Source organism: Oncorhynchus kisutch, unplaced genomic scaffold (assembly GCF_002021735.2).
Source record: "Oncorhynchus kisutch isolate 150728-3 unplaced genomic scaffold, Okis_V2 Okis04b-Okis11a_hom, whole genome shotgun sequence".
Lineage (NCBI taxonomy): Eukaryota > Metazoa > Chordata > Actinopteri > Salmoniformes > Salmonidae > Oncorhynchus > Oncorhynchus kisutch.
In genome coordinates this window covers 8,584,997-8,609,996 of record NW_022261981.1, presented here as the reverse complement: position 1 = coordinate 8,609,996, position 25,000 = coordinate 8,584,997, and the positions used below count along the sequence as shown (strand labels likewise).

Genomic DNA, 25,000 nt, shown 5'->3' with positions numbered 1-25,000 from the left:
GGATAGGGATACAGTGTTGGACAGGGATACAGCTGAGACAGTGTTGGACAGGGATACAGTGTTGGACAGGGAGACAGTGTTGGACAGGGATACAGTGTTGGACAGGGAGACAGTGTTGGACAGGGATACAGTGTTGGACAGGGCGACAGTGTTGGACAGGGAGACAGTGTTGGACAGAGATACAGCTGAGAGACAGTTTTGGACAGGGATACAGCTGAGACAGTGTTGGACAGGGATACAGTGTTGGACAGGGCGACAGTGTTGGACAGGGAGACAGTGTTGGACAGAGATACAGCTGAGAGACAGTTTTGGACAGGGATACAGCTGAGACAGTGTTGGACAGGGATACAGCTGAGAGACAGTGTTGGACAGGGAGACAGCTGAGACTGTGTTGGACAGGGATACAGTGTTGGACAGGGATACAGCTGAGACAGTGTTGGACAGGGATACAGCTGAGAGACAGTGTTGGACAGGGATACAGTGTTGGACAGGGATACAGTGTTGGACAGGGAGACAGCTGAGACAGTGTTGGACAGGGATACAGTGTTGGACAGGGATACAGCTGAGACAGTGTTGGACAGGGATACAGCTGAGAGACAGTGTTGGACAGAGAGACAGCTGAAACTGTGTTGGACAGGGATACAGTGTTGGACAGGGATACAGCTGAGACAGTGTTGGACAGGGATACAGCTGAGAGACAGTGTTGGACAGAGAGACAGCTGAAACTGTGTTGGACAGGGATACAGTGTTGGACAGGGATACAGCTGAGACAGTGTTGGACAGGGAGACAGCTGAGACTGTGTTGGACAGGGATACAGTGTTGGACAGGGATACAGCTGAGACAGTGTTGGACAGGGAGACAGCTGAGACTGTGTTGGACAGGGATACAGTGTTGGACAGGGAGACAGCTGAGACAGTGTTGGACAGGGAGACAGCTGAGACAGTGTTGGACAGGGATACAGCTGAGACAGTGTTGGACAGGGAGACAGCTGAGACAGTGTTGGACAGGGATACAGCTGAGACAGTGTTGGACAGGGATACAGATGAGACAGTGTTGGACAGGGATACAGCTGAGACAGTGTTGGACAGGGATACAGCTGAGACAGTGTTGGACAGGGAGACAGTGTTGGACAGGGATACAGCTGAGACAGTGTTGGACAGGGAGACAGCTGAGACAGTGTTGGACAGGGAGACAGTGTTGGACAGGGATACAGCTGAGATAGTGTTGGACAGGGAGACAGCTGAGACAGTGTTGGACAGGGATACAGCTGAGACAGTGTTGGACAGGGATACAGATGAGACAGTGTTGGACAGGGATACAGCTGAGACAGTGTTGGACAGGGATACAGCTGAGACAGTGTTGGACAGGGAGACAGCTGAGACAGTGTTGGACAGGGAGACAGTGTTTGACAGGGATACAGCTGAGACAGTGTTGGACAGGGAGACAGCTGAGACAGTGTTGGACAGGGATACAGCTGAGACAGTGTTGGACAGGGATACAGATGAGACAGTGTTGGACAGGGATACAGCTGAGACAGTGATGGACAGGGATACAGCTGAGACAGTGTTGGACAGGGAGACAGCTGAGACAGTGTTGGACAGGGAGACAGTGTTGGACAGGGATACAGCTGAGACAGTGTTGGACAGGGAGACAGCTGAGACAGTGTTGGACAGGGATACAGCTGAGACAGTGTTGGACAGGGATACAGATGAGACAGTGTTGGACAGGGATACAGCTGAGACAGTGTTGGACAGGGATACAGATGAGACAGTGTTGGACAGGGAGACAGATGAGACAGTGTTGGACAGGGATACAGCTGAGACAGTGTTGGACAGGGATACAGATGAGACAGTGTTGGACAGGGAGACAGCTGAGAGACAGTGTTGGACAGTGAGACAGCTGAGACAGTGTTGGACAGGGATACAGCTGAGACAGTGTTGGACAGGGATACAGCTGAGAGACAGTGTTGGACAGGGAGACAGTGTTGGACAGGGAGACAGCTGAGAGACAGTGTTGGACAGGGATACAGCTGAGACAGTGTTGGACAGGGATACAGTGATGGACAGGGATACAGCTGAGACAGTGATGGACAGGGATACAGTGATGGACAGGGATACAGCTGAGACAGTGTTGGACAGGCAGACAGTGTTGGACAGGGATACCGCTGAGAGACAGTGTTGGACAGGGATACAGTGTTGGACAGGGAGACAGCTGAGACAGTGTTGGACAGGGATACAGTGTTGGACAGGGATACAGCTGAGACAGTGTTGGACAGGGATACAGCTGAGAGACAGTGTTGGACAGAGAGACAGCTGAAACTGTGTTGGACAGGGATACAGTGTTGGACAGGGATACAGCTGAGACAGTGTTGGACAGGGATACAGCTGAGAGACAGTGTTGGACAGGGATACAGTGTTGGACAGGGATACAGTGTTGGACAGGGAGACAGCTGAGACAGTGTTGGACAGGGATACAGTGTTGGACAGGGATACAGCTGAGACAGTGTTGGACAGGGATACAGCTGAGAGACAGTGTTGGACAGAGAGACAGCTGAAACTGTGTTGGACAGGGATACAGTGTTGGACAGGGATACAGCTGAGACAGTGTTGGACAGGGATACAGCTGAGAGACAGTGTTGGACAGAGAGACAGCTGAAACTGTGTTGGACAGGGATACAGTGTTGGACAGGGATACAGCTGAGACAGTGTTGGACAGGGAGACAGCTGAGACTGTGTTGGACAGGGATACAGTGTTGGACAGGGATACAGCTGAGACAGTGTTGGACAGGGAGACAGCTGAGACTGTGTTGGACAGGGATACAGTGTTGGACAGGGATACAGCTGAGACAGTGTTGGACAGGGAGACAGCTGAGACAGTGTTGGACAGGGAGACAGCTGAGACAGTGTTGGACAGGGAGACAGTGTTGGACAGGGATACAACTGAGACAGTGTTGGACAGGGATACAGCTGAGACAGTGTTGGACAGGGATACAGCTGAGACAGTGTTGGACAGGGATACAGATGAGACAGTGTTGGACAGGGATACAGCTGAGACAGTGTTGGACAGGGATACAGATGAGACAGTGTTGGACAGGGAGACAGCTGAGAGACAGTGTTGGACAGTGAGACAGCTGAGACAGTGTTGGACAGGGATACAGCTGAGACAGTGTTGGACAGGGATACAGCTGAGAGACAGTGTTGGACAGGGAGACAGTGTTGGACAGGGAGACAGCTGAGAGACAGTGTTGGACAGGGATACAGCTGAGACAGTGTTGGACAGGGATACAGTGATGGACAGGGATACAGCTGAGACAGTGATGGACAGGGATACAGTGATGGACAGGGATACAGCTGAGACAGTGTTGGACAGGCAGACAGTGTTGGACAGGGATACCGCTGAGAGACAGTGTTGGACAGGGATACAGTGTTGGACAGGGATACAGTGTTGGACAGGGAGACAGCTGAGACAGTGTTGGACAGGGATACAGTGTTGGACAGGGATACAGCTGAGACAGTGTTGGACAGGGATACAGCTGAGAGACAGTGTTGGACAGAGAGACAGCTGAAACTGTGTTGGACAGGGATACAGTGTTGGACAGGGATACAGCTGAGACAGTGTTGGACAGGGATACAGCTGAGAGACAGTGTTGGACAGGGATACAGTGTTGGACAGGGAGACAGCTGAGACAGTGTTGGACAGGGATACAGTGTTGGACAGGGATACAGCTGAGACAGTGTTGGACAGGGATACAGCTGATAGACAGTGTTGGACAGAGAGACAGCTGAAACTGTGTTGGACAGGGATACAGTGTTGGACAGGGATACAGCTGAGACAGTGTTGGACAGGGATACAGCTGAGAGACAGTGTTGGACAGAGAGACAGCTGAAACTGTGTTGGACAGGGATACAGCGTTGGACAGGGATACAGCTGAGACAGTGTTGGACAGGGAGACAGCTGAGACTGTGTTGGACAGGGATACAGCTGAGACAGTGTTGGACAGGGATACAGATGAGACAGTGTTGGACAGGGATACAGCTGAGACAGTGATGGACAGGGATACAGCTGAGACAGTGTTGGACAGGGAGACAGCTGAGACAGTGTTGGACAGGGAGACAGTGTTGGACAGGGATACAGCTGAGACAGTGTTGGACAGGGAGACAGCTGAGACAGTGTTGGACAGGGATACAGCTGAGACAGTGTTGGACAGGGATACAGATGAGACAGTGTTGGACAGGGATACAGCTGAGACAGTGTTGGACAGGGATACAGATGAGACAGTGTTGGACAGGGAGACAGCTGAGAGACAGTGTTGGACAGTGAGACAGCTGAGACAGTGTTGGACAGGGATACAGCTGAGACAGTGTTGGACAGGGATACAGCTGAGAGACAGTGTTGGACAGGGAGACAGTGTTGGACAGGGAGACAGCTGAGAGACAGTGTTGGACAGGGATACAGCTGAGACAGTGTTGGACAGGGATACAGTGATGGACAGGGATACAGCTGAGACAGTGATGGACAGGGATACAGTGTTGGACAGGGATACAGCTGAGACAGTGTTGGACAGGCAGACAGTGTTGGACAGGGATACCGCTGAGAGACAGTGTTGGACAGGGATACAGTGTTGGACAGGGATACAGCTGAGACAGTGTTGGACAGGGATACAGCTGAGAGACAGTGTTGGACAGAGAGACAGCTGAAACTGTGTTGGACAGGGATACAGTGTTGGACAGGGATACAGCTGAGACAGTGTTGGACAGGGATACAGCTGAGAGACAGTGTTGGACAGGGATACAGTGTTGGACAGGGATACAGTGTTGGACAGGGAGACAGCTGAGACAGTGTTGGACAGGGATACAGTGTTGGACAGGGATACAGCTGAGACAGTGTTGGACAGGGATACAGCTGAGAGACAGTGTTGGACAGAGAGACAGCTGAAACGGTGTTGGACAGGGATACAGTGTTGGACAGGGATACAGCTGAGACAGTGTTGGACAGGGATACAGCTGAGAGACAGTGTTGGACAGGGATACAGCTGAGAGACAGTGTTGGACAGAGAGACAGCTGAAACTGTGTTGGACAGGGATACAGTGTTGGACAGGGATACAGCTGAGACAGTGTTGGACAGGGAGACAGCTGAGACTGTGTTGGACAGGGATACAGTGTTGGACAGGGATACAGCTGAGACAGTGTTGGACAGGGAGACAGCTGAGACTGTGTTGGACAGGGATACAGTGTTGGACAGGGATACAGCTGAGACAGTGTTGGACAGGGAGACAGCTGAGACAGTGTTGGACAGGGAGACAGCTGAGACAGTGTTGGACAGGGAGACAGTGTTGGACAGGGATACAACTGAGACAGTGTTGGACAGGGATACAGCTGAGACAGTGTTGGACAGGGATACAGCTGAGACAGTGTTGGACAGGGATACAGATGAGACAGTGTTGGACAGGGATACAGCTGAGACAGTGTTGGACAGGGATACAGATGAGACAGTGTTGGACAGGGAGACAGCTGAGAGACAGTGTTGGACAGTGAGACAGCTGAGACAGTGTTGGACAGGGATACAGCTGAGACAGTGTTGGACAGGGATACAGCTGAGAGACAGTGTTGGACAGGGAGACAGTGTTGGACAGGGAGACAGCTGAGAGACAGTGTTGGACAGGGATACAGCTGAGACAGTGTTGGACAGGGATACAGTGATGGACAGGGATACAGCTGAGACAGTGATGGACAGGGATACAGTGATGGACAGGGATACAGCTGAGACAGTGTTGGACAGGCAGACAGTGTTGGACAGGGATACCGCTGAGAGACAGTGTTGGACAGGGATACAGTGTTGGACAGGGATACAGTGTTGGACAGGGAGACAGCTGAGACAGTGTTGGACAGGGATACAGTGTTGGACAGGGATACAGCTGAGACAGTGTTGGACAGGGATACAGCTGAGAGACAGTGTTGGACAGAGAGACAGCTGAAACTGTGTTGGACAGGGATACAGTGTTGGACAGGGATACAGCTGAGACAGTGTTGGACAGGGATACAGCTGAGAGACAGTGTTGGACAGGGATACAGTGTTGGACAGGGATACAGTGTTGGACAGGGAGACAGCTGAGACAGTGTTGGACAGGGATACAGTGTTGGACAGGGATACAGCTGAGACAGTGTTGGACAGGGATACAGCTGATAGACAGTGTTGGACAGAGAGACAGCTGAAACTGTGTTGGACAGGGATACAGTGTTGGACAGGGATACAGCTGAGACAGTGTTGGACAGGGATACAGCTGAGAGACAGTGTTGGACAGAGAGACAGCTGAAACTGTGTTGGACAGGGATACAGCGTTGGACAGGGATACAGCTGAGACAGTGTTGGACAGGGAGACAGCTGAGACTGTGTTGGACAGGGATACAGTGTTGGACAGGGATACAGCTGAGACAGTGTTGGACAGGGAGACAGCTGAGACTGTGTTGGACAGGGATACAGTGTTGGACAGGGATACAGCTGAGACAGTGTTGGACAGGGAGACAGCTGAGACAGTGTTGGACAGGGATACAGCTGAGACAGTGTTGGACAGGGAGACAGCTGAGACAGTGTTGGACAGGGATACAGCTGAGACAGTGTTGGACAGGGATACAGATGAGACAGTGTTGGACAGGGATACAGCTGAGACAGTGTTGGACAGGGATACAGCTGAGACAGTGTTGGACAGGGAGACAGCTGAGACAGTGTTGGACAGCTGAGACAGTGTTGGACAGGGATACAGCTGAGACAGTGTTGGACAGGGAGACAGCTGAGACAGTGTTGGACAGGGAGACAGTGTTGGACAGGGATACTGCTGAGACAGTGTTGGACAGGGAGACAGCTGAGACAGTGTTGGACAGGGATACAGCTGAGACAGTGTTGGACAGGGATACAGATGAGACAGTGTTGGACAGGGATACAGCTGAGACAGTGTTGGACAGGGATACAGATGAGACAGTGTTGGACAGGGAGACAGCTGAGAGACAGTGTTGGACAGTGAGACAGTGTTGGACAGGGATACAGCTGAGACAGTGTTGGACAGGGATACAGCTGAGAGACAGTGTTGGACAGGGAGACAGTGTTTGACAGGGAGACAGCTGAGAGACAGTGTTGGACAGGGATACAGCTGAGACAGTGTTGGACAGGGATACAGTGATGGACAGGGATACAGCTGAGACAGTGATGGACAGGGATACAGTGATGGACAGGGATACAGCTGAGACAGTGTTGGACAGGCAGACAGTGTTGGACAGGGATACCGCTGAGAGACAGTGTTGGACAGGGAGACAGCTGAGAGACAGTGTTGGACAGGGAGACAGTGTTGGACAGTGATACAGCTGAGACAGTGTTGGACAGGGAGACAGCTGAGACAGTGTTGGACAGGGATACAGTGTTGGACAGTGAGACAGCTGAGACAGTGTTGGACAGGGATACAGCTGAGACAGTGTTGGACAGGGATACAGCTGAGAGACAGTGTTGGACAGGGAGACAGCTGAGTGACAGTGTTGGACAGGGAGACAGCTGAGAGACAGTGTTGGACAGGGAGACAGCTGAGAGACAGTGTTGGACAGGGATACAGCTGAGAGACAGTGTTGGACAGGGAGACAGTGTTGGACAGGGAGACAGCTGAGAGACAGTGTTGGACAGGGAGACATAATTTCATATGGCTCAGTTGGTGCCTCTACCAAAGCTATGATGCATTGACTGTATTGTCAAGAAATACATTTTATCAGGAATATATAGAGTTGTGAGGATCCACAGCCCTGATACTTGATCTACAGGCTGCTGTTGAGTCTCTCAGCTCAGTTAACTGTTGGAACGGATACACGGAGTGTGTCAATAATGCCTTCCTCTGCTTTGGCTGACTGCCTCCTCATCCTCCTCCCCTCAGTAACACAGCTCTCTGCTGGACTGATGCTCATCCTCCTCTCCTCAGTAACACAGCTCTCTGCTGTGGCTGACTGCCTCCTCATCCTCCCCTCCTCAGTAACACAGCTCTCTGCTGTGGCTGACTGCCTCCTCATCCTCCCCTCCTCAGTAACACAGCTCTCTGCTGTGGCTGACTGCCTCCTCATCCTCCCCTCCTCAGTAACACAGCTCTCTCATGGACAGATCAGATAGATATCCTGATTCCTATTGGCTGATGATGGATGCTTGAAGTCCAGTGAAATCCTTTTGACTGTTATATGAGATCAGCACAATACTCTATGCTCATATCCCATTGGCTGGCTGTGTGTCAGCTCATATTCCATTGGCTGGCTGTGTGTCAGCTCATATTCCATTGGCTGGCTGTGTGTCAGCTCATATCCCATTGGCGGGCTGTGTCTCAGCTCATTTTGCATTGGTTGGCTGTGTCTCAGCTCTTTTTCCATTGGCTGTCTGTGTGTCAGCTCATTTTCCATTGGCTGTCTGTGTGTCAGCTAATTTTCCATTGGCTGTCTGTGTGTCAGCTCACCATCTTCCAGTATCTAGATCTGTGTGATGTATGTCTGGGTAGGTGTCATGTCACTGCTATCTGATTAACTCCCATAATAACTCTGTAGTCCTCCTGAGAGACAGAGGCTTTTAATACCTGCACCAGTTCATCACGGCCTCGATGACGAGTCCCAGACGGTACCTTATCCTGATGTAGAGTCCTGTTCTGGACCAGGGTTCTGGGGGATGGGCTGACCAGGGTTCTGAGGGATGGGCTGCCGTTCCTGATATAGTGTACTGTTCTGGACCAGGGTTCTGGGGGATGGGCTGCCGTTCCTGATATAGTGTACTGTTCTGGACCAGGGTTCTAGGGGATGGGCTGCCGGTCCTGATGTAGTGTCCTGTTCTGGACCAGGGTTCTGGGGGATGGGCTGCCGTTCCTGATATAGTGTACTGTTCTGGACCAGGGTTCTAGGGGATGGGCTGCCGGTCCTGATGTAGTGTCCTGTTCTGGACCAGGGTTCTGGGGGATGGGCTGCCGTTCCTGATATAGTGTACTGTTCTGGACCAGGGTTCTAGGGGATGGGCTGCCGGTCCTGATGTAGTGTCCTGTTCTGGACCAGGGTTCTGCGGGATGGGCTGCCGTTCCTGATATAGTGTACTGTTCTGGACCAGGGTTCTGGGGGATGGGCTGCCGGTCCTGATGTAGAGTCCTGTTCTGGACCAGGATTCTAGGGGATGGGCTGCCGGTCCTGATGTAGTGTCCTGTTCTGGACCAGGATTCTAGGGGATGGGCTGCCGGTCCTGATGTAGTGTCCTGTTCTGGACCAGGGTTCTAGGGGATGGGCTGCCGGTCCTGATGTAGTGTCCTGTTCTGGACCAGGGTTCTGGGGGATGGGCTGCCATTCCTGATGTAGTGTCCTGTTCTGGACCAGGGTTCTAGGGGATGGGCTTCCAATTGGGACGCACATCCTAGGACTACACTGTCATATCTGTCAGCTCTCCTGTCTCTTTCACATTCACACACACGCGCACACATACACACACCTACACACACACCTGCATACACCTACATACACCTACACACACACACACACACACACACACACACACACACACACACACACACACACACACACACAGCCCAACAGAACCATGCTGTTAGTCGGTCTTGCTTGCTGACCCCTGTAATGAGATCTGTTCTTGCAGAGAGAAAGTGTCCCAGTCAGCAGTCAGCGTTCGGCCTGTCATCTGCTGTTTAGAGGTTACAGAGTTCTGTTCTGTTGTCATCCTGGTTTGATGGAGCAGCATTTTCACACCTTCACTATGCAGCCTTAAACTCTTGAGCTGAAACAGGACTGGAGAGACACACCTCTTGAGCTGAAACAGGACTGGAGAGACACACCTCTTGAGCTGAAACAGGACTGGAGAGACACACCTCTTGAGCTGAAACAGGACTGGAGAGACACACCTCTTGAGCTGGAACAGGACTGGAGAGACACACCTCTTGAGCTGAAACAGGACTGGAGAGACACACCTCTTTGACTCCAGATAGGACAGCCGCTGTCACGGACTGTGATATGTATAGTGATTCTATATGTACTGTGATAACGTGAAAACATGTTGGCTCACTATTTAAATAGAAGATGGAGATCCGGGCTAGCTATACGATGAAAGGTTTTGGCGCAGGTACAGCCGACTAACGTTAGCTAACGCTACCTACAGTAGCAAAAAATCTATACAAAATAAATACTTGGGATTCAAATATTTATATATATCATCTAAAAATAATATTGCGATATGTAACTATCAACCTCCCCCCCTCCCCCTGATCACTACTACATATCTCCCCATCAGAAACAGCCAATGTCCATGGTAACAGTCTCCCTAGGACCAGTACCCTCCCTCCCCTGCCTGGCTAGCCAACAGACCGTCACCGTAGCAACCACGGAACCTCGGAATGCGCAAGCATTCTCTCTCAGAATCTTTGCCTTTCCACGGTGTTCTTTCCTTGGTAGATACATTCTGCTCCTCACTGACTTCCCTCCTCTCCCACTCTTCTGACTCCCACACCAGCACATTCTCCCCTTCTCCCTCCCTCACACCTGCCCTGCTCTCCATGTTCCTCTCTCATATGTTCAAGCTAGATATCCCCCTAGGGTTGTAAGAGATTATATTACATATCACACAGCCACAGTTTCTCCATATAGATTGTGTGTGTGTGTGGCTGTGTGTGTGTGTGTGTGTGTATGTGTGTGTGTGTGTGTGTGTGTGTGTGTGTGTGTGTGTGTGTGTGTGTGTGGCTGTGTGTGTGTGTGGCTGTGTGTGTGTGTGTGTGTGTGTGTGTGGCTGTGTGTGTGTGTGTGTGTGTGGCTGTGTGTGGCTGTGTGTGTGTGTGTGTGTGTGTGTGTGTGTGTGTGTGTGTGTGTGTGTGTGTGTGTGTGTGTGTGTGTGTGTGTGTGTGGCTGTGTGTGTGGCTGTGTGTGTGTGTGTGTGTGTGTGGCTGTGTGTGTGTGTGGCTGTGTGTGTGTGTGTGTGGCTGTGTGTGTGTGTGTGTGTGTGTGTGGCTGTGTGTGTGTTTTTCATACAGGATAATCATTCTAAAACCAACTGGGTAGAAAAGCTAACATCTGAAACCTGCTAGAAGTAGACTTTGGTTCACAGAGTCTGTTTCAGTCAGTAAATGTATCCAGCTACACATCTAACACTGATCTGGGATCAGACTAAATATAGTGGTAATGAAATATGAAGAGGATTCATACTGAGACACCGATCTGGGATCAGACTAAATATAGTGGTAATGAAATATAAAGAGGATTCATACTGAGACACTGATCTGGGATCAGACTATATATAATAATAATGCTCTATTAAATTACTCATCTTTTTCAGCCAGAATTGACTTCCTCTACATGACTGGTACTATTATATATCAGGAGAATTAGTAGTGATGGTTCCTCTACATGACTGGTACTATTATATATCAGGAGAATTAGTAGTGATGGTTCCTCTACATGACTGGTACTATTATATATCAGGAGAATTAGTAGTGATGGTTCCTCTACATGACTGGTACGATTATATATCAGGAGAATTAGTAGTGATGGTTCCTCTACATGACTGGTACTATTATATATCAGGAGAATTAGTAGTGATGGTTCCTCCACATGACTGGTACTATTACATATCAGGAGAATTAGTAGTGATGGTTCCTCTACATGACTGGTACTATTATATATCAGGAGAATTAGTAGTGATGGTTCCTCTACATGACTGGTACTATTATATATCAGGAGAATTAGTAGTGATGGTTCCTCTACATGACTGGTACTATTATATATCAGGAGAATTAGTAGTGATGGTTCCTCCACATGACTGGTACTATTCTCCTTGTTGTTGTTTTTGGCACCACTTGGGTCCATTATTAAACTGTTCTACTTTATCTTTCACCTCTGGGCTTCTTCTTAATCTCCTTTTAATTCATGTCTCTTTCATGGAGCTGCATGTAATGAACCCAACAGTACGTCTTAGAGGGGTCCAACTCCCACTGAGACGTTATGACAATAGTCATGACATCACACGCCAGGCACCTCATTCCCCTTTAGGGGCTCGTCTTCCCTCACTAAAATGTCCCGAAAGGGGTTCATTGGGTCTCTTCATATTATGTGGCCCTTTAAATGGCTCTGTTTAAGACAGCAGAGAAGCCTTGTTGTTAGCAGTGTGCTGCTCCCTGTTTACTGTGGCATCCATTAGGACGACAGGAGGAACCTCTCCTCCTCCTCTCCCTCTACCTTTGTTTAGCCTGTTTTTTCTATAAAAGCCACATAATTAAATGTCTGACATCCTCTCATCCTCCTCTCCTCCTCTCATCCCCCTCCCCTCCTCTTCTCATCATCCTCTCATCGCTTTCTCCTCCTCTCATCCTCCTCTCATCCCCCTCTCCTCCTCCTCTCCTCCTCTCATCCCCCTCTCCTCCTCCTCTCCTCCTCCTCTCCTCCTCTCATCCCCCTCTCCTCCTTCTCTCATCCTCCTCTCCTCCTCCCCTCTCCTCCTTTTCTCCTCCTCTCCTCCTCTCATCCCCTCTCCTCCTCCTTCTCTCCTCCTCTCATCCCCCTCTCCTCCTCTTCTCCTCCCCTCCTCCTCTCATCCTCCTCTCATCCCCCTCTCATCCTCCTCCTCCTCCCATCCTCCTCTCCTCCTCTCCTCCTCTCATCCTCTCATACCCCTCTCCTCCTCCTTTCCTCCTCTCATCCCCCTCCCCTCCTCTCATCCCCCTCCCCTCCTCTCATCCCCCTCTCCTCCTCCTTCCCACCTCCTCTCATCCCCCCTCCTCCTCTCATCCCCCCCTCATCCCCCCTCCTCCTCTCATCCCCCTCTCCTCCTCCTTCCCACCTCCTCTCATCCCCCCTCATCCTCCTCCTCCTCTCATCCTCCTCTCCTCCTCCCCCCTCCTCCTCTCATCCCCCCTCATCCCCCCTCATCCCCCTCTCATCCTCCTCTCCCTCTTCTTGTTTTCCTATCAAAGCCACATAATTAAATGTCCTGACATCCTCTCCTCTTTTCTCTCCCTCTCTTTCTCTCTATTCCTGTAATAAAGGTGGTGACCATCCCTTTAAGAGCGGCTCCTGTAATAAAGGTGGTTGACCATCCCTTTAAGAGCTGTGTGTGCAGTGTGGATATAGTGTGAACCTGCCCGGAGAGCTGGATTGTGGAGCAGCGAGTGTGTCTCTGCCTGGCTCACTCCTCTCACACACACCTTGCCGCAAGCCTGGACAGAGGGACACAGAGACAGCAGCTACCCACTGAGCCTCTCTCCTCCCTGGGCTGTGAGACCGGACCTCAACCCCCTCCCCCTAGCTGAGGATCAGGAGACCCACCACTAGAGACCCACAGCAGACCTCAGAGCAATGTGACCACTGACTGAACCAAGCCAGGACCAAACAGGCTGTTATGGATCTGAGAAGAAGAAGGAACAGAAGAAACAGCACGCTGTGAATCCCTGCTGGTCCAGGTACTGTCCATAACATCTGGTCCAGGACCTGTCCTTAACATCCCCTCTAAACCCTGCTGGTCCAGGTACTGTCCATAACATCTGGTCCAGGTACTGTCCTTAACATCTGGTCCAGGACCTGTCCATAACCTCCCCTCTAAACCCTGCTGGTCCAGGACCTGTCCATAACATCCCCTCTAAACCCTGCTGGTCCAGGTACTGTCCATAACATCTGGTCCAGGTACTGTCCATAACATCTGGTCCAGGTACTGTCCATAACATCTGGTCCAGGACCTGTCCATAACATCTGGTCCAGGACCTGTCCATAACCTCCCCTCTAAACCCTGCTGGTCCAGGACCTGTCCATAACATCTGGTCCAGGACCTGTCCATAGCATCTGGTCCAGGACCTGTCCATAACCTCCCCTCTAAACCCTGCTGGGCCAGGACCTGTCCATAACATCTGGTCCAGGACCTGTCCATAACCTCCCCTCTAAACCCTGCTGGTCCAGGACCTGTCCATAACATCTGGTCCAGGACCAGTCCATAACCTCCCCTCTAAACCCTGCTGGTCCAGGACCTGTCCATAACATCTGGTCCAGGACCTGTCCATAACATCTGGTCCAGGACCTGTCCATAACCTCCCCTCTAAACCCTGCTGGGCCAGGACCTGTCCATAACATCTGGTCCAGGACCTGTCCATAACCTCCCCTCTAAACCCTGCTGGTCCAGGACCTGTCCATAACATCTGGTCCAGGACCTGTCCATAACATCTGGTCCAGGACCTGTCCATAACATTCCCTCTAAACCTTTTTTAAAGCAAACCTCTAGCCTTGGTGCCAGTCTGTTTTTTTTTTTTGCCAATTCCTTATAGAATTGTCACGCCATGTCTGGCTTGACAGACTGATCTGGGACCAGACTAGCAAACTTCCATTGGTGTAAAGCAAACACACAACCTGATCTGGGACCAGGCTAGCAAACATCTATTGGAGTAAGCAAACACACAGACTGATCTGGGACCAGGCTAGCAAACATCTATTGGTGTAAAGCAAACACACAGACTGATCTGGGACAAGGCTAGCAAACATCTATTGGTGTAAAGCAAACACACAGACTGATCTGGGACCAGGCTAGCAAACATCTATTGTCCTACCAAGAGTGTCTGAATAGCTCTTTATCAAAAGCTCCTCTCTACAAAGTTAACTACAGATTCTGAAATGTTGTGAGTTGGTGCTGATCATTCCTCATAGTGTCTCTCTGCATAGTGGGAATGCTGCCATGGTTACCGGGGCTAGTGGTCAGATAGTTATCTCTCTGCATAGTGGGAACACTACTGTATCACTTTGGTTACCAAGGCTAGTGGTCAGATAGTTATCTCTCAACATAGTGGGAACACTACTGTATCACTATGGTTACCAAGGCTAGTGGTCAGATAGTTATCTCTCTGCATAGTGGGAACACTACTGTATCACTATGGTTACCAAGGCTAGTGGTCAGATAGTTATCTCTCTGCATAGTGGGAACACTACTGTATCACTATGGTTACCAAGGCTAGTGGTCAGATAGTTATCTCTCTGCATAGTGGGAACACTACTGTATCACTATGGTTACCAAGGCTAGTGGTCAGATGGTTATCTCTCTGCATAGTGGGAACACTACTGTATCACTATGGTTACCAAGGCTAGTGGTCAGATAGTTATCTCTCTGCATAGTGGGAACACTACTGTATCACTATGGTTACCAAGGCTAGTGGTCAGATAGTTATCTCTCTGCATAGTGGGAACACTACTGTATCACTATGGTTACCAAGGATAGTGGTCAGATAGTTATCTCTCTGCATAGTGGGAACACTACTGTATCACTATGGTTACCAAGGCTAGGGGTCAGATAGTTATCTCTCTACATAGTGGGAACACTACTGTATCACCACGGTTACCAAGGCTAGTGGTCAGATAGTTATCTCTCTACATAGTGGGAACACTACTGTATCACTATGGTTACCAAGACTAGTGGTCAGATAGTTATCTCTCTGCATAGTGGGAACACTACTGTATCACTATGGTTACCAAGACTAGTGGTCAGATAGTTATCTCTCTACATAGTGGGAACACTACTGTATCACCACGGTTACCAAGGCTAGTGGTCAGATAGTTATCTCTCTACATAGTGGGAACACTACTGTATCACTATGGTTACCAAGGCTAGTGGTCAGATAGTTATCTCTCTACATAGTGGGAACACTACTGTATCACTATGGTTACCAAGACGAGTGGTCAGATAGTTATCTCTCTGCATAGTGGGAACACTACTGTATCACTATGGTTACCAAGACTAGTGGTCAGATAGTTATCTCTCTACATAGTGGGAACACTACTGTTTCACCACGGTTACCAAGGCTAGTGGTCAGATAGTTATCTCTCTACATAGTGGGAACACTACTGTATCACTATGGTTACCAAGGCTAGTGGTCAGATAGTTATCTCTCTGCATAGTGGGAACACTACTGTATCACTATGGTTACCAAGACTAGTGGTCAGATAGTTATCTCTCTGCATAGTGGGAACACTACTGTATCACTATGGTTACCAAGGCTAGTGGTCAGATAGTTATCTCTCTACATAGTGGGAACACTACTGTATCACTATGGTTACCAAGACTAGTGGTCAGATAGTTATCTCTCTGCATAGTGGGAACACTACTGTATCACTATGGTTACCAAGGCTAGTGGTCAGATAGTTATCTCTCTGCATAGTGGGAACACTACTGTATCACTATGGTTACCAAGGCTAGTGGTCAGATAGTTATCTCTCTGCATAGTGGGAACACTACTGTATCACTATGGTTACCAAGACTAGTGGTCAGATAGTTATCTCTCTACATAGTGGGAACACTACTGTATCACTATGGTTACCAAGACTAGTGGTCAGATAGTTATCTCTCTACATAGTGGGAACACTACTGTATCACTATGGTTACCAAGGCTAGTGGTCAGATAGTTATCTCTCTACATAGTGGGAACACTACTGTATCACTATGGTTACCAAGGCTAGTGGTCAGATAGTTATCTCTCTACATAGTGGGAACACTACTGTATCACTATGGTTACCAAGGCTAGTGGTCAGATAGTTATCTCTCTACATAGTGGGAACACTACTGTATCACTATGGTTACCAAGGCTAGTGGTCAGATAGTTATCTCTCTGCATAGTGGGAACACTACTGTATCACTATGGTTACCAAGGCTAGTGGTCAGATAGTTATCTCTCTACATAGTGGGAACACTACTGTATCACTATGGTTACCAAGGCTAGTGGTCAGATAGTTATCTCTCTGCATAGTGGGAACACTACTGTATCACTATGGTTACCAAGACTAGTGGTCAGATAGTTATCTCTCTACATAGTGGGAACACTACTGTATCACTATGGTTACCAAGACTAGTGGTCAGATAGTTATCTCTCTACATAGTGGGAACACTACTGTATCACCACGGTTACCAAGGCTAGTGGTCAGATAGTTATCTCTCTACATAGTGGGAACACTACTGTATCACTATGGTTACCAAGACTAGTGGTCAGATAGTTATCTCTCTACATAGTGGGAACACTACTGTATCACTATGGTTACCAAGGCTAGTGGTCAGATAGTTATCTCTCTGTATAGTGGGAACACTACTGTATCACTATGGTTACCAAGGCTAGTGGTCAGATAGTTCCTTATGCTGGAGTTTCTGGAGGAAACTGACAGTACAGGAAATGACATATTACTGGGAACAGGAAATGACATATTACTGGGAACAGGAAATGACATATTACTGGGAACAGGAAATGACATATTACTGGGAACAGGAAATGACATATTACTGGGAACAGGAAATGACATATTACTGGGAACAGTTACTGTAGTGTTGTTGTTGTAACCATATAAATATATTCCACTTATTGCTGCCTCTCCAGTGGCGCAGCGGTCTAAAGCACTGCGTTGCAGTGAGGCGTCACTACAGACCCGGGTTCTATCCCAGGCTGTGTCACAGCCGGACCGTGACCGAGAGACCCATGTGGTGGGGCACAATTGTCCCTGCTTATTCCGGGGTATGGGATGGTTTTGGCTGGGCCGGGATTTCCTTGTCCCATCGTGATCTAGCGACTCCTTGTGGCTGGCCGGGAGCCTGCAATCTGACTCTGGTCGCCAGCAGGACGGTGTTTCCTCCGACACATCGGTGCGGCTGGCTTCCGGTTGAAGCGATGTGTCAAGAGGCAGTGCAGCGATGGGACAAGACTGTAACTACCAATTAGATGTCACGAAATTGGGGAGAAAAAATATAAAAAGTTGTTTATTTCTATGGTTGAATCCTCACGTGAGTTAAAGTCCTAATGATACCAAGTATACTATTCCAGATAGTTACAGATAGTTACATACTATTCTAGATAGTTACATACTATTCTAGATAGTTACATACTATTCTAGATAGTTACATACTATTCTAGATAGTTACATACTATTCCAGGTAGTTACATACTATTCTAGATAGTTACATACTATTCTAGATAGTTACATACTATTCCAGATAGTTACATACTATTCCAGATAGTCGCATACTATTCCAGATAGTTACATACTATTCCAGATAGTTACATACTATTCCAGATAGTTACATACTATTCCAGATAGTTACAGATAGTTTCATACTATTCCAGATAGTTACATACTATTCCAGATAGTTGCATACTATTCCAGATAGTTACATACTATTCCAGATAGTTAAATACTATTCCAGATAGTTATATACTATTCCAGATAGTTACATACTATTCCAGATAGTTACATACTATTCCAGATAGTTACATACTATTCCAGATAGTTGCATACTATTCCAGATAGTTACATACTATTCCAGATAGTTACATACTATTCCAGATAGTTACATACTATTCCAGATAGTTACATACTATTCCAGATAGTTACATACTATTCCAGATAGTTACATACTATTCCAGATAGTTACATACTATTCCAGATAGTTACATACTATTCCAGATAGTTACATACTATTCCAGATAGTTACATACTATTCCAGATAGTTACATACTATTCCAGATAGTTACATACTATTCCAGATAGTTACATACTATTCTAGATAGTTACATACTATTCTAGATAGTTACATACTATTCCAGGTAGTTACATACTATTCTAGATAGTTACATACTATTCTAGATAGTTACATACTATTCCAGATAGTTACATACTATTCCAGATAGTCGCATACTATTCCAGATAGTCGCATACTATTCCAGATAGTTACATACTATTCCAGATAGTTACATACTATTCCAGATAGTTACATACTATTCCAGATAGTTACATACTATTCCAGATAGTTACAGATAGTTTCATACTATTCCAGATAGTTACATACTATTCCAGATAGTTGCATACTATTCCAGATAGTTACATACTATTCCAGATAGTTACATACTATTCCAGATAGTTACATACTATTCCAGATAGTTACATACTATTCCAGATAGTTACATACTATTCCAGATAGTTACATACTATTCCAGATAGTTACATACTATTCTAGATAGTTACATACTATTCCAGATAGTTACAGATAGTTACATACTATTCCAGATAGTTACATACTATTCCAGATAGTTACATACTATTCCAGATAGTTACATACTATTCCAGGTAGTTACATACTATTCCAGATAGTTACATACTATTCCAGATAGTTTCATACTATTCCAGATAGTTACATACTATTCCAGATAGTTACATACTATTCCAGATAGTTTCATACTATTCCAGATAGTTTCATACTATTCCAGATAGTTGCATACTATTCTAGATGGTTACATACTATTCCAGATAGTTACAGATAGTTGCATACTATTCCAGATAGTTTCATACTATTCCAGGTAGTTACATACTATTCCAGATGGTTACATACTATTCCAGATAGTTACATACTATTCCAGATAGTTACATACTATTCCAGATAGTTTCATACTATTCCAGATAGTTACATATTATTCAGATAGTTATTCCAGATAGTTACATACTATTTCACATAGAATCATACTATTCTAGATAGTTACATACTATTCCAGATAGTTACATACTATTCCAGATAGTTACATATTATTCAGATAGTTATTCCAGATAGTTACATACTATTTCACATAGAATCATACTATTCCAGATAGTTACATACTATTCCAGATAGTTACATACTATTCCAGATAGTTTCATACTATTCCAGATAGTTACATACTATTCCAGATAGTTTCATACTATTCCAGATAGTTACATACTATTCTAGATAGTTGCATACTATTCCAGATAGTTACAGATAGTTAGATACTATTCTAGATAGTTACATACTATTCCAGATAGTTACATACTATTCCAGATAGTTACATATTATTCAGATAGTTATTCCAGATAGTTACATACTATTTCACATAGAATCATACTATTCCAGATAGTTACATACTATTCCAGATAGTTACAAACTATTCCAGATAGTTACGTACTATTCCAGATAGTTACAGATAGTTTCATACTATTCCAGATAGTTACATACTATTCCAGATAGTTGCATACTATTCCAGATAGTTACATACTATTCCAGATAGTTACATACTATTCCAGATAGTTACATACTATTCCAGATAGTTACATACTATTCCAGATAGTTACATACTATTCCAGATAGTTACATACTATTCCAGATAGTTACATACTATTCCAGATAGTTACATACTATTCCAGATAGTTACATACTATTCCAGATAGTTACATACTATTCCAGATAGTTACATACTATTCCAGATAGTTACATACTATTCCAGATAGTTACATACTATTCCAGATAGTTACATACTATTCTAGATAGTTACATACTATTCTAGATAGTTACATACTATTCCAGGTAGTTACATACTATTCTAGATAGTTACATACTATTCTAGATAGTTACATACTATTCCAGATAGTTACATACTATTCCAGATAGTCGCATACTATTCCAGATAGTCGCATACTATTCCAGATAGTTACATACTATTCCAGATAGTTACATACTATTCCAGATAGTTACATACTATTCCAGATAGTTACATACTATTCCAGATAGTTACAGATAGTTTCATACTATTCCAGATAGTTACATACTATTCCAGATAGTTGCATACTATTCCAGATAGTTACATACTATTCCAGATAGTTACATACTATTCCAGATAGTTACATACTATTCCAGATAGTTACATACTATTCCAGATAGTTACATACTATTCCAGATAGTTACATACTATTCTAGATAGTTACATACTATTCCAGATAGTTACAGATAGTTACATACTATTCCAGATAGTTACATACTATTCCAGATAGTTACATACTATTCCAGATAGTTACATACTATTCCAGGTAGTTACATACTATTCCAGATAGTTACATACTATTCCAGATAGTTTCATACTATTCCAGATAGTTACATACTATTCCAGATAGTTACATACTATTCCAGATAGTTTCATACTATTCCAGATAGTTTCATACTATTCCAGATAGTTGCATACTATTCTAGATGGTTACATACTATTCCAGATAGTTACAGATAGTTGCATACTATTCCAGATAGTTTCATACTATTCCAGGTAGTTACATACTATTCCAGATGGTTACATACTATTCCAGATAGTTACATACTATTCCAGATAGTTACATACTATTCCAGATAGTTTCATACTATTCCAGATAGTTACATATTATTCAGATAGCTATTCCAGATAGTTACATACTATTCCAGATAGTTACATATTATTCAGATAGTTATTCCAGATAGTTACATACTATTTCACATAGAATCATACTATTCCAGATAGTTACATACTATTCCAGATAGTTACAAACTATTCCAGATAGTTACATACTATTCCAGATAGTTACAGATAGTTTCATACTATTCCAGATAGTTACATACTATTCCAGATAGTTGCATACTATTCCAGATAGTTACATACTATTCCAGATAGTTACATACTATTCCAGATAGTTACATACTATTCCAGATAGTTACATACTATTCCAGATAGTTACATACTATTCCAGATAATTACATACTATTCCAGATAGTTACATACTATTCCAGATAGTTACATACTATTCCAGATAGTTACATACTATTCCAGATAGTTACATACTATTCCAGATAGTTACATACTATTCCAGATAGTTACATACTATTCCAGATAGTTACATACTATTCTAGATAGTTACATACTATTCTAGATAGTTACATACTATTCCAGGTAGTTACATACTATTCTAGATAGTTACATACTATTCTAGATAGTTACATACTATTCCAGATAGTTACATACTATTCCAGATAGTCGCATACTATTCCAGATAGTCGCATACTATTCCAGATAGTTACATACTATTCCAGATAGTTACATACTATTCCAGATAGTTACATACTATTCCAGATAGTTACATACTATTCCAGATAGTTACAGATAGTTTCATACTATTCCAGATAGTTACATTCTATTCCAGATAGTTGCATACTATTCCAGATAGTTAGATACTATTCCAGATAGTTACATACTATTCCAGATAGTTACATACTATTCCAGATAGTTACATACTATTCCAGATAGTTACATACTATTCCAGATAGTTACATACTATTCCAGATAGTTACATACTATTCTAGATAGTTACATACTATTCCAGATAGTTACAGATAGTTACATACTATTCCAGATAGTTACATACTATTCCAGATAGTTACATACTATTCCAGATAGTTACATACTATTCCAGGTAGTTACATACTATTCCAGATAGTTACATACTATTCCAGATAGTTTCATACTATTCCAGATAGTTACATACTATTCCAGATAGTTACATACTATTCCAGATAGTTTCATACTATTCCAGATAGTTTCATACTATTCCAGATAGTTGCATACTATTCTAGATGGTTACATACTATTCCAGATAGTTTCATACTATTCCAGATGGTTACATACTATTCCAGATAGTTACATACTATTCCAGATAGTTACATACTATTCCAGATAGTTTCATACTATTCCAGATAGTTACATATTATTCAGATAGTTATTCCAGATAGTTACATACTATTTCACATAGAATCATACTATTCTAGATAGTTACATACTATTCCAGATAGTTACATACTATTCCAGATAGTTACATATTATTCAGATAGTTATTCCAGATAGTTACATACTATTTCACATAGAATCATACTATTCCAGATAGTTACATACTATTCCAGATAGTTACATACTATTCCAGATAGTTTCATACTATTCCAGATAGTTACATACTATTCCAGATAGTTTCATACTATTCCAGATAGTTACATACTATTCTAGATAGTTGCATACTATTCCAGATAGTTACAGATAGTTAGATACTATTCTAGATAGTTACATACTATTCCAGATAGTTACATACTATTCCAGATAGTTACATATTATTCAGATAGTTATTCCAGATAGTTACATACTATTTCACATAGAATCATACTATTCCAGATAGTTACATACTATTCCAGATAGTTACATACTATTCCAGATAGTTACATACTATTCCAGATAGTTACAGATAGTTTCATACTATTCCAGATAGTTACATACTATTCCAGATAGTTGCATACTATTCCAGATAGTTACATACTATTCCAGATAGTTACATACTATTCCAGATAGTTACATACTATTCCAGATAGTTACATACTATTCCAGATAGTTACATACTATTCCAGATAGTTACATACTATTCTAGATAGTTACATACTATTCCAGATAGTTACAGATAGTTACATACTATTCCAGATAGTTACATACTATTCCAGATAGTTACATACTATTCCAGATAGTTACATACTATTCCAGATAGTTACATACTATTCCAGGTAGTTACATACTATTCCAGATAGTTACATACTATTCCAGATAGTTTCATACTATTCCAGATAGTTACATACTATTCCAGATAGTTACATACTATTCCAGATAGTTTCATACTATTCCAGATAGTTTCATACTATTCCAGATAGTTGCATACTATTCTAGATGGTTACATACTATTCCAGATAGTTACAGATAGTTGCATACTATTCCAGATAGTTTCATACTATTCCAGGTAGTTACATACTATTCCAGATGGTGACATACTATTCCAGATAGTTACATACTATTCCAGATAGTTACATACTATTCCAGATAGTTTCATACTATTCCAGATAGTTGCATACTATTCCAGATAGTTTCATACTATTCCAGATAGTTACATACTATTCCAGATAGTTTCATACTATTCCAGATAGTTACATACTATTCCAGATAGTTACATACTATTCCAGATAGTTACATACTATTCCAGATAGTTTCATACTATTCCAGATAGTTACATACTATTCCAGATAGTTACAGATAGTTACATACTATTCCAGATAGTTACATACTATTCCAGATAGTTTCATACTATTCCAGATAGTTACATACTATTCCAGATAGTTTCATACTATTCCAGATAGTTACATACTATTCTAGATAGTTGCATACTATTCCAGATAGTTACAGATAGTTAGATACTATTCTAGATAGTTACATACTATTCCAGATAGTTACATACTATTCCAGATAGTTACATATTATTCAGATAGTTATTCCAGATAGTTACATACTATTTCACATAGAATCATACTATTCCAGATAGTTACATACTATTCCAGATAGTTACATACTATTCTAGATAGTTACAGATAGTAGAATACTATTCCAGATAGTTACAGATAGTTGCATACTATTCCAGCTAGTTACAGATAGTTACATACTATTCCAGATAGTTCCAGATAGTTCCATACTATTCCAGATAGTTACATACTATTCTAGATAGTCACATACTATTCCAGATAGTTACATACTATTCCAGATGGTTACATACTATTCCAGGTAGTTAGTCAGGTAACTACTTTGGATTTGACTGAGAACATACGAGATGTTTACCTTGTGACTTTGTTCTTAATCATTTATAATAGCGTGTGTAAGAAGTATACATTTTAAAAAATGTCTTCCTGTTTACATTCCCGGGGACATTTCCAGCGCGTTGACATTTTGTGCCATTTATCGTGTTTACAGACTGATCTGTCTCGTGGACAGAGACAGGGACAGAGACATGGACAGAGACAGAGACATGGACAGAGACATGGACAGAGACGTGTTTACAGACTGATCTGTCTCGTGGACAGAGACAGGGACAGAGACATGGACAGAGACAGAGACATGGACAGAGACAGGGACAGAGACGTGTTTACAGACTGATCTGTCTCGTGGACAGAGACAGGGACAGAGACATGGACAGAGACAGAGACATGGACAGAGACAGGGACAGAGACGTGTTTACAGACTGATCTGTCTCGTGGACAGAGACAGGGACAGAGACATGGACAGAGACAGAGACATGGACAGAGACAGGGACAGAGACGTGTTTACAGACTGATCTGTCTCGTGGACA

The 25,000-nt window shown here is 44.3% G+C and overlaps 1 protein-coding gene across 1 annotated transcript in view; it reads left to right on the top strand.

Moving 5' to 3' along the window:
• The window catches only part of LOC109884468 (receptor-type tyrosine-protein phosphatase epsilon), a 172,103-nt gene that overhangs the window by 68,700 nt on the left and 78,403 nt on the right, over positions 1 to 25,000 (top strand). The window contains exon 2 of the mRNA XM_031813012.1: positions 13,033 to 13,446. The gene's annotated coding sequence lies outside the window, so the exon portion shown is untranslated. The remainder of the gene's footprint in view (positions 1 to 13,032; positions 13,447 to 25,000) is intronic.